This window comes from Prosopis cineraria, unplaced genomic scaffold, assembly GCF_029017545.1.
Source record: "Prosopis cineraria cultivar Desert tree isolate PC_DT_omini unplaced genomic scaffold, ASM2901754v1 PC1, whole genome shotgun sequence".
Taxonomy (NCBI): Eukaryota; Viridiplantae; Streptophyta; class Magnoliopsida; order Fabales; family Fabaceae; genus Prosopis; species Prosopis cineraria.
Window position 1 is genome coordinate 27120644 of NW_026555332.1, and position 12039 is coordinate 27132682.

Consider the following 12039-nt stretch of genomic DNA (forward strand, 5'->3'; position numbering starts at 1 on the left):
AAGATTATATTTTCAAAAACATCCTGCTTAAATTTTTTAAAAAATCTCTCTCAAATTATCTCAACCATTCAAAAAATATTGAGTGTCAACTTTTGAGAATTAACTTTTCTCTCCTTAAACTTTTTTTTTCATTAAAATTAAAAAGATATATCTTTAATCTAATTTCAAAAATAGACATTAATTCAAAAAATAATAAAAGGCTGTGGTGAAACGCACAGCATTTCACCACAGCTAAGAGCAAATCTTTTCGGCGCTGACCAGGGAGGAAAGAAAATAGAAACACGAGCAGAGAACGCCAGAAGCACACAGTCACGAAATGGAGAAAGGAAAAAGCAAAGAGCAAAGAGCAATGCCAGACGAAAACGCAGACTGCAGAAAAGCTTCACAGAGAGAACACGCGAACATGCAGCAAAATAAGAGAGAGATGCAGAGCAAGCAACCACAGCCCTAAAAACTTTGGCCACACAGCAGAAAAAGAGAGCAGAGAGCAGGCAAAAGAAAACACTGGACATGCATACAGACTGTACGCGAAACACAAGCAGAAGGAGAGCAACAGACGATAACAGAAGACCAGGCGTACACGTTGAAGCAAGCACACACATGCACGGAAAACACGCTAGAAAAATAGAGCACGGTCTAAATGCAGAAAAAGGGGAACGAGGGCACGAATGAAAGACAGAAGAGAGAGACCGAGAGTGAGGGAGGACGGGAGACAAGAATAAAAACTGGAAGAGAAGAAAAAAAAGGGAGAGCAGTGACCGAACGTAGGAAATGGGAGAAAGATGAAAAAAGGGAGACCGAGGAGGTGAAACAGAAAAAGAGAGACTGAGGAGACAGAAACGCAGAAAACAGAGACTGAGAGAGAAGGTGCTGTTCTGGCAAGCTGAGGAGACAGAAACGTAGAAAACAGAGCACGAAAGAACATAAGAGGAGAGGAAGAGGAGGACGAGAAACTAGAAGAAAAACAAAGTACAGGGAAGAGGGGGCGGAAGAATGTGAAAACAGAGAAAGAGAGAGACCGAAAGACGTGAAATAGAGGCTGAGAGAGGAGCTGTTATGGCTGGAGAAAAGGAGAGAAACCAAGAAGAGACGAGGAGTTGTTCTGGCAAAAAAAAACAGAGGCTGAAACGTGAAAGAGAGAACTCAACAAAGAACAAGAAAGCAGAGACGACGGAATTCGGTATAGTCATTTTTCTTCTTTTTCTTAATGATCGCTGGTTTATTATTGAGTGAACAGGATATTATGCATATGATTTGCCTTGCTTTCTTACTTCTGAATTTGAAAGGCACACGTTCGATTTAGATTTATTTTTCATGTTTAAATATCTGTCCCACATTTTTTTTAGTTCTCAAATGAAAATCAATGTAATTGTCATTTTTTTATAAAAAAAGAGTGTGTGAAAAAGAAGGATAAAGAGATTACAAATAATAATTTTTTCTTGCTATTATAACTAAGCTTAATTTGATTTTAGGCATAATCTCATTTCAAATAAAGAATTAGTGTAATTATTAAGCAAGGTCTTTAAATGTGTTTTTAGCATGAAAGGGCATATTAATATGTATGAGCATGATTTTTTTATCTTCATTAATCCTGAGGTCCTTTACTTGTCAATACTATTGCTACACTCATATCGTATGGCACTCTCCATCATGATTCCATGTACGATTTCATTTATTATGACAAGCCTATTTTATAAAAGGCAGATAGGAGAGAATTCGATTCTTACCCAATTGAAAAAATGAAATGAATAAGAGAAAATTTATCTCTAATCATTTACTTGTCGTGTGAGATTTTAAGAATTTTCACAGACATTTAAAGTGGTCTCATTTCGTGTAAATCAATAAGATTTCACAGGAATAGAGATCCAATTTATACGTATAATCAATAGTTTTAATTAACTATTTTTTTTAATCTTAGTAATTTATTTAAGTCCCATGTGAGATTTCAAGAATTTTCATAAGGACTTAAATTAATCACATTATCGTGTGGGATAATAAGTCCTCGCAGATATAGTGATTTTTAATCTTTATAATAAATAAATAATTTTTGTAAACAATCATATAATACACAATTTAGAAAATTAATTAACCAAGTTAATGCATTTAAATTGTAACCATATTCACCAATTATATCTCTTAGTCATGTGAGATTTTTGAATCTCCGTAGACTTCTAAAATAATCGTATTATCGTATGAGTCAATAAGACTCTGCAGATATAACGATTAAACTTTTTAAAATATATATATATATATATATATATAAATTATATATTAAATTAATTAAATTAAAGATGTATTTAAATTTAATTCCTTTATCGTGTGAGATTTTAGAATCTCTGCAGATATTTAGAATAATTATATTACCATATAAGTCAATAAGGCTTTGCAGGTATGTTGATTAAAATTCTTCAAAACATGTATATACACACTTAAAATATATTTTTAACACTTAAAATATACATAAGAATATAAAATAAATTAAATTTTCAAACTCTTTTATCGTGTGAGATTTTAGAATCCCCACAGATATTTAGAGCAATTGCATTACCGTATGAACCATAAGGTTCTGCAGGTACTGCGATTGAAATTTCCAATCATAAAATATAAAATAAAAATAATTTTAAACTCTTTTCTTTCTTTATTCCAAAAATTCAAAAATTGAGAAAATAATTAAAATTAAATTACTTCTTGCAATTTAAAACACACATATCAAAATTTCAGAAATTGTTTTATTTGCAAAATGGTGAGTTATTTCTAATTAATTTCTCTTCAAAAAAAATATTTTCACTAACAAATTTTCAAGCCCGAACTACGTGGACTTTGATTCTCATCACAGGGTACGTTGGCCTCAGAGTCAGATTCTAAGTCAAGTCCGTCCTCCCTTGTAAATAAATAAACATTTCTCACCTAATTTTTATCATTTTTATATCAAACACATGAATATAAAAGAGATAATTAAAATAATTATAAAATCATATTAATAGAACACAATAAACTTTAAGTAACCGTTCTGACGAACGGGTGTTGTGGGGTGCCTAACACCTTCCCCACACTCAACCGACTCCTGAACATATTCTCTAATTTTGCAGACCATCCTTATCCTCCATTAATCGGTTTCCCAAGATTTCCCTCAAAATCTTGGTGGCGACTCCTCATCTGATTCGGTTCCCACCGCGAAGGCCGGGACCTCCGCTGGCGAGCCGTCCGCATCGCATTTTTCCGGGTGCGACACGCGGGTTGGTAGGACTAAAGCTAATCATATTTGTGCTCATTTGGGATTTTCTAATTGGATTTGTATAGAGGCAACAGGTTACGTAGGGGGCATTTAGGTACTCTAGATTGCAAAATCTTTCACTGTTCATTGCTCTTCTACTTAATTCTTGCATTTAAAATTTACCGAGTCTCAAACTAAAAAATACTTTTGGATTACTGGAATTTATGCTTAACCAAATTGTCTTGCTTGAAAATGTCTTTGGGATGACCTTATAAGTATTGGTCACTCTATTACTGGTGATTGGCTTGCTATGGGTAATTTTAACTCATATCTATCAGCTAATGATAAATGTGGGGGGTTTGTGCCTAATGTAAGATCTTTGACTCAATTTGGCAATTGTGTTCAAGAATCTATGCTACAAGTTGTTGAATGTGTCGGGGATAGATTTACTTGGGAATGAAACCTTCTTAAAGAGCGCATTGATTGGGCTCTTATCAATTCCTCTTAGGGTAACCTATTCCCTTGCACCTTAGTTCATTATCTGCCCAAGTTTGGTTTAGACCATCGGCCTATCCTTGTGTGCACTAATTGGTACACTCCTCGGAATCCTAGTACTAAGTTATTTAGATGCCAAGCTGCTTGGTTACTTGAAGAGGGCTTTACTGATGTGGTCAAACAGGCATGGTCAAAAGGGGATTGGCATAATAAAATTACCTTTTTTATGGATAAAGCGAGAGAATGGGATAAGCAGAAAATAGGAAATGTTCCAGCTAAAAAGATGTTGTTGAACAAGATAAAAGGGGTTGAAAGATCATGAATCTCCTATGACAACCAATTTTTGGTGGATTTGGAGAAGGATCTATGGATGCAGTACAATAAACTCTTAACACAAGAGGAACTCATTTGGTACCAAAAATCTCGGTGTAACTGGCTTAAGTGGGGGGACAAAAATAGCAAATTCTTCCGAGCTTCCACGATCCCTAGAATGAGAAGAAATTGAATTGAGGGTTTGAAAAATGAGAATAATGAGTGGATTTTTGATCAAGAGGAATTGCAATCTATGGCAGTCAGATACTATAAATCTTTGTTTGAAGGCAACAATCAACCCAAAAATGGCATGGTAATGAGAGACCATTTCCCAAAGCTTTGTGATAGGGATGTTGAAGAGCTGCACTGTGAAGTGAGTAACCAGGAAATTAAGGAAGTAGCTTTCAATTTGGGAGCTTTTAAGGCCCCAGGTCCAGATGGAATCCAAGCTATCTTTTATTAAGACTTATGGCATATTGTTGGGATGATATTTGTTCTCTTGTCAAAAATTTATTTTCCAATCCCTCTCTGGTGAAAGGCCTAAACTCTACATACTTGGTTCTAATACCTAAGGTGGAAGTTCCTGAATCCATGAAAGACTTTCGACCCATATCTTTATGTAATGTAAGCTACAAGATTCTGTCTAAAGTGATAAGTAGAAGAATCAAGAAGGTTATTGATTACCTCATGGGCAAACATCAATGTAGCTTTATTGCGGGCAGACAAAGCAGTGATAATATCATTATTGCCGAAGAAGTTATACACACGATGAAAGTGTCAAAAAAAGGAAAAGGCTTATGACTGTTAAAGTTGATCTAGAGAAAGCCTACGACTGCTTGGAGTGGGATTTCATTCATGATACCTTATGTAGTATTGGGATTCAACCTAATCTTTGTGAGGTAATTATGGCTTGCATTAAGAGCTCTTCTTTCCAAATCCCATGGAATGGTAATCCTTTAGACAGCTTTGAACCTACTCAGGGAATTAGACAAGGGGACCCTATATCCCCTTACATCTTCACTCTTTATATGGAATGGTTGAATCATATTATAGAAGATACGGTGGAGGAAGGCCAATGGAAAACAGCATAGATCTCCCCAGGAGAACCCAAAATCTCACATCTATTTTTTATTGATGACCTAGTGCTATTCGGTGAGGCTTCTTGTAATCAAGTAGAAGTTCTTCTATCTTGCATTAAATGCTTTTGTGATATGTCAGGGCAGAAAATGGAATGGTAATCCTTTAGACAGCTTTGAACCTACTCAGGGAATTAGACAAGGGGACCCTATATCCCATTACATCTTCACTCTTTATATGGAATGGTTAAATCATATTATAGAAGATACGGTGGAGGAAGGCCAATGGAAAACAGCATAGATCTCCCCAGGAGAACCCAAAATCTCACATCTATTTTTTATTGATGACCTAGTGCTATTCGGTGAGGCTTCTTGTAATCAAGTGGAAGTTCTTCTCTCTTGCATTAAATGCTTTTGTGATATGTCAGGGCAGAAAATGAACAAAGCAAAAACTAAGGTTTGCTTTTCCAAGAAGGTGCATTTCTCTAGAGCCTTTGAGATGAGAAGACAAATGGAAGTGGGGCTAACAAGTGATTTGGGTAAATATTTAGGTATCCCTTTGATGCACCAAAGGGCTTCTTACCTACTCTTTGCTCCGATTTTGAAAAAAAACACAAAGGAGACTCTCCAACTGGAAGGGAAGATTTCTTAATTTGGCTGGATGTGCAACCTTGATTAGATCAATTCTCTCAACCCTACCTTCTTACCATATGTAGACTATGCTTTTACCGAAGAAGCTTTTGAATGATCTAGAAAAACAAATTCGTAATTTTCTCTGGGGAGATACTGAGGAAGTGAAGAAAGTTCATCTGTTATCTTGGGAAAATGTGATGATGGATAAAAAAGAAGGCAGTTTGGCTATCAAGGCTGTGAAGAAACAGAATGAAGCTTTCATAATGAAACTTTATTGGAACTTGGTGAACAATACAGAGGCTCTTTGGGTTCAAGTACTTAAAGCAAAGTATAAATGTGGATCTAAAAATGTGTTTGAAGTGGTAAAGAGAAGAAATTCTTCATACATATGGAGAAGCATATGTGAGGTGTGGAATAGATTTAAAGAGGGATTGGGAAAGAAAATTGGGAATGGAAGAACTACCTCCTTTTGGTTTGAGAATTGGTCGTTACTCAATGTTCCCTTGATTGAACTTGTGAATGGCAAGGAAGGGCTTGTTAAGAGAAATGCAACTATTGTTAAGAGAAATTAAATTATTAGTTTCAGCCAAACTCGGTTGCCTATCTAACCCATGCCCATCCACCCTGTGAGGAGAGAGGAGAAGACAAATATTTTTGGAAACCATCTAATGATGGCTATTTTACTATTAAATCTGCATATCTCTTTCTTTCTGTAGGTACAGGGAGGAACTCTAATAGCATTTAGAAGTGGATTTGGAGATGGTCAATATCGGAGAAGATGAAGTCTTTTATGTGGCTCTTTACTCATGGAAGAGTGCATACTGTTGAGATGCAACAAAGGAGAGGCCTATCTATGGAGTATAACTGTCTTTATAGATGCGAAGAGGTGGAGAACTCTATGCACATGATATGTGATTGCAGACATGCTAAATAACGATAGAAAGAGGTAATTAAAGATGAACTTTGGAATACCTTTTGCAACCTCTCTAGAGCTGATTGGATAAAATGGAACTTAACATATAAAGCAGGGAAGAATTTTACCAGAAAGGTGAAATGGGATATTCTCTTTGGATATTTATGTTGGGATGTTTGGGTAGATAGATGCAAGATGGCCTTTGAGGATGAAAATGAATTTTAGCACCATTCAGTTCTCCATACTTTCTTTAGGGCTTGTTCAAATCTTGATTTAATTAATTTAGCCCCTTTGTTGTCTTACAATCACACTGAGCCTAGGATGAATAATAAACCCAAGAATGATATCATTAGAGTAAATGTTGATGGTTCTATGCTAGCTAATGGTAATAGTGGCTGCGGTGGAGTTATTTAGGATAAGAATGATAGGTGGTTCAAAGGTTTTAGTTGCAAGCTCATTAATGTTCCCCCTGTTATTGCGAAGATCCTGGCCATCATTCAAGGCCTTCAACTTTGCTGGAATTTTAGTTTCAAAGAAGTGGAGGTTCACACTAAATACATTGATGCTATCCAACTGCTTCTAAGAGGTTGTGATGATAGTCACCCCTTCAAGGACATCATTGACGAAGGTAGATGTATCTTGCACAAAGATTGGAATATTAGATTGTCCCATGTTACTAGAAATTGTAATTCTCTAGCTGATGGCTTAGCTAAGATGTCACATAGCTTACTTAATAATTTTTATACCTTTGATCACCCCCACCTCTTTAGCAGGAGGAGGCGGATGATGAAAGTTTTTACTTTAGAAACCCAATCGTTTGTAATCACTATTAAGTCTTGAATGCTAGCTTTGTTTAATTAAAAAAAATGTAGTTGTAAACTGAATTGTTTGTTGTATTGCTAAGAAATGGTGTAACTTTTCATTATCTAGCTAGATTATTTGTAAATTGTTGGATTGATTGATATATATTGATGTATCTTTTATAAAGGTAAAAAATTTGGGTGTACAATATTTTAAAAAAATAATATTAGGTGGAGTTTCTTCAATGAATAAATGCCACCTAAGTTGATTTTAATTTTAAAAAAATTCACATAAGAGGTGCGAAGAAACGCCACCTCTCTAATTATAATTTAAAAAAATGAATCAAATAGGTGGCTTTTCTGCCATCTTGCATAAATGCCACCTTTGTATTATAAATTTAGAAAACAAAAATCTAAAAGGTGGCATTTTTAGGTTGAAGGAACACCACCTCTTTTGACATTAATATTTTTTAAAAAATAAATAATAGAGGTGGTGTTTATCACTTAAAAAAATGCCACCTTTGTTGATCAAGGAGAAAGGAAAGATGTGGCATTTCAATCAGGTGGAAAACAGCCCCCTCTCTAATTTTTTTTGAAAAAAAAAAAGACTCAAAGAGATGGCGTTTGTCAAACAAAATATCATTACTTTAACATTAGTCTCATTGTGTTTTATTAATTAATAAAATATTATCTAAAATCTATCATAGCATTAAATTTTATAGTATTTAATGCACTATGAAATTAAAATTTTAAATGACGTCAAAGTTTATTTCTATAGTAATGCAATGTCAACGGTTGAAACGGTTGATGTACGTTTACAATTTCTTGCATGGACCACTAAGTCATCAATATAATATTCATTCTTTGAGGCCATCATTCATCACTTTCACCATTATTGTAGAGGACAACAATATCAATTTCTTCAGTGTCCAATTTTTTTCTCTTTTTTAATTTTTGTCGAAACATTCAAAAGCTATTGCATATCTTCCAAGCAAGTTGCAAAGTACATTAAGCTCATGGCGCCCTTTCATGCCTGTACAATTAGAGTTTTAAATACTCAAATAAACAAATGAATAAAATTGAAATACATATTTGATAAGAAGATGCGTGCACTGCTCTATTATTAGTTACATTAAGGATCAACTATGTCACTTTTCGGTCCCCGTTTTACAAGTTATTTTGAGGAAAACAGGCACGACATTCTTGAAAAGCGTTCCCTTAAATTATCTAGTAAGCCAACCAAATATGGGCTTTTTTCCCCCCCGGCATAACCAATAATATAGTTTTGGATTGCACAACTAATTACGAAGAGCAAAGATGTTGTAAATGGGGAACGCTTGCTAGCACCACAATTTGTCAAGGAATCTATTAAAGATTTTGGATGTACAAGAATCTTATTACTCGTATTATATAATAGGGTTAAGGGTTATTTTTATTTTGAAATTATATACAAAAAGTTACAAATGTCTCTAAATTCAATTATGGGTCAATTTCATCTCTTCACTTTAAAGATTTCCTTTATCATCATCATAATATTAAAAATACTTAACGTTCATTAGTCATAGGGGGTCTCACTATTTTGTAATATTTTTATCAAATTAAGGGTCATTTTTGCCCCTTAACTCAAATATTTTATAATAAAAATATTACAAAATATAATGTGGGGTCTACTAATGGTCAATTAAAGGTAAAAAAATGAAAGGGTGATGAAGAAGAGAATTATTAAAGTTGAGGGATATAATTAACCCATATTGAGTTTAGAAGTATTTGTAATTTTTATTATACAATTCAGAGATAAAAATGACTTTTAACCCTATATAATATAAATCAAAATTTTAGAGTTATGATGAGTTCAGGAAACCAAATGTGGAAAGGGCACACTTGAGATAGGGGATGAACAAAAGATGGCAAGTTTAACCAACTAGCATATAGCTCAACTAGTAAAAGGTTGTGCTAGTTTAACTAGTGATTTTGAGTTGAAATTTTAAATATGCAGTTGCATTAAATATTCATTAGTAAAGCTTTATCATCCATGTGGTCCTACTAACTTGACCCATAAATAATGGGTAATTGTATTTAAAAAAAAAAAGACAAGTTGATGACTTCGACTAGGTTTGATCTGCTAGTTTAAATTTTTGGCTAAGCATGATTTTGGCTTATACTGACATTTTTTTCAAAGGGAACGGATTGAAATTAAGAATAGGTGTATTTTTTGAAATTTGATTTTTTAAGAGAAAGAGAGAAGATCTTGTATTTTATTAAAAGATAGTAAAATAAAAAATATTTAAAAAATTTCATAGAAATACATGAATCTAAACTTGAAATGATTTGCTCTCTTTTCAATAGGGCTGTGCAAAAGTCTTGTGGTCTCATTCGGTTCGGTCCGACCCATGAAAATTCGGTCCTGTCCAGTCCTGTAAAATGTTGGTCCTATAGGACCAAAAAGACCAAAAAGACAGGACTGATTTTTCGGGTAAGACCAGACTAGAGACCAAGCATTTGGACTAAGTGGTCCGGTTTGGTTCTATATAATTATTTTAATATAATTAAAATTAATTTATAAATTATTAATTAATAAGCCTTAGAAAAAAAAGTCTTAATCCTACCTTGCACTTTGATCAAAAAAAAAAAACCTCAACACTGTTACTCAACAGTACTTAGCGTCTCAGCCACTCACTCGACTTTATTCTCATTCTCAATTTCTTCAGTGCGCCAAAGCCCTAGTCCCTGCCTTGCACTTTACACTCTGATCTTGATCTATTCAAACTTTGAAGGAACATGTCTGTGGGCTGATTTTTATTACTTCTGTTCTTGCTAATTTTTTTTCTCTGGTCTATTTTCAGTCTTTCCTCTGATTTTTTATTGAAGATATGTATTTAAATCATTTGGAGTTTGGACTGTAATTAAAATATTATTTTCTTGGTGTTAGAAATTATTATGGATTTATTATGATTATAAGTGTTTTTATTATCTTAATTAAGTTTGTTAAGTTGAAATGGATTATTGGTCATCATAGAGAAAAAAAAGAAAAAAAAAGGCCAAGTGAGTATTGGACTAACAGGATCAGTCTCCCAATCCTATGGACCAAGTCCGGTCTTGTTAATCTCCGGGTTTTCACAGGACCAAACCGGACTACGGGTTGCCTAACCCAGTCTTTTTCATGAAAAGGACCAGACTCCGGGTTAGGCTAAAGTCCAGTCCCGTCCAGTCTTTTGTGCAGCCCTACTTTTCAAGGCATGCACAGAGAAACATGTGACATTCAAATAAGGGAAAATTAATCTGCACCTTCTTCAAATTTTTCTCAATTTTAAATTAAATTCTTATAATTTATTTTGTTTTAATTACTTCTTTTATTAGTATTATTTATAAAATTGTACTTATTAATACTTAATTAATACAAGGCTTTTTTTATAAAAGTTAATGAGATTTTAGTAAAAGATATTTTGAAAAATACTCGTATATATTTTGTTATTAGCTTAAATAATACCCATTTAGCCGTGTTTTTTTGTTTCTCCATCTGATGCTCTTCAGCGCTTCACGCTTCTTTTGTACCCGGTTATTGTTAATGCTGGCAGATATGGGTTTGTGGTTCATTTCAAAAATTGAAAAATTAGTTGTGCCGGGAAAATTGAGGTACATCATAAACTTCGTTTAAAATATGACATAACTCAAATATTTTCTACTTGACATTTATTGGAACCAGGAGTAATTTAAACATTTGATTATTTTTTATTTCTATTTATTTGTCCTCTTTCATTATTCTACCAAATATTGCTCGGCAAAATGCTTTGTTTTCATGTACATCAAACAGAGTTTCTTTCATATTTATTTTTGGAAAAGACTTAGACTCTTAGGCTAATATATTGAATATAATTTTCTCCAATCATTTCAAAACAAGTGAATCTTGAATTAATAATATTAATAACAAGAATTTGTTATAAAATAAATAATTTAAAAAAAATTATATACATGTCATGATTTAAGTGAACACAACCACTGTTGATCAAGGAAAAAAAAATGAACAAAAGTATCTTCAGGAATCAACTGGTAATGAAAAAAGTTTGGCTTTAATTCTTTGACTCCTCTATACTTAACTAAACTAGCATTTACTCCCCCGTGTGTTGCACAAGGAGAAAGTACTTTAACAAAAGATTATTAATTTGTGCTAGTAAAATTGTTCATCATAGAAAATTTAAAGTCCTAATTATATTAGAGGAAAAAAAATTAAATTTAAGTAAGCAAAATTACTATCCCAATACATGGTTCAAGAAAGAAATGGATTGTCACTATTCAAATAAGCGTAACTTGAAAAAAAAATCATGCCACCAAATCTTTAGAATCCTAAAAACCTACTGCAAAGAATTTTAAAGTGACTCAGCATATATAAGTACATTAAATAATATAACACATTTACCCATTTCGTCAATTATAAGTACGAGGGATTTAGCACTTGAAAATTACGGAATATCACTTGATAAACAACATTGGTAGTTGTTAATCTTATATTAGCCCCACCATCGTGCGATCAATTTTCAAATTTTTCGTAGTCCTCACTCTTGAAAGTGCAATATAGAGTTACCCATGTATAAACATGGA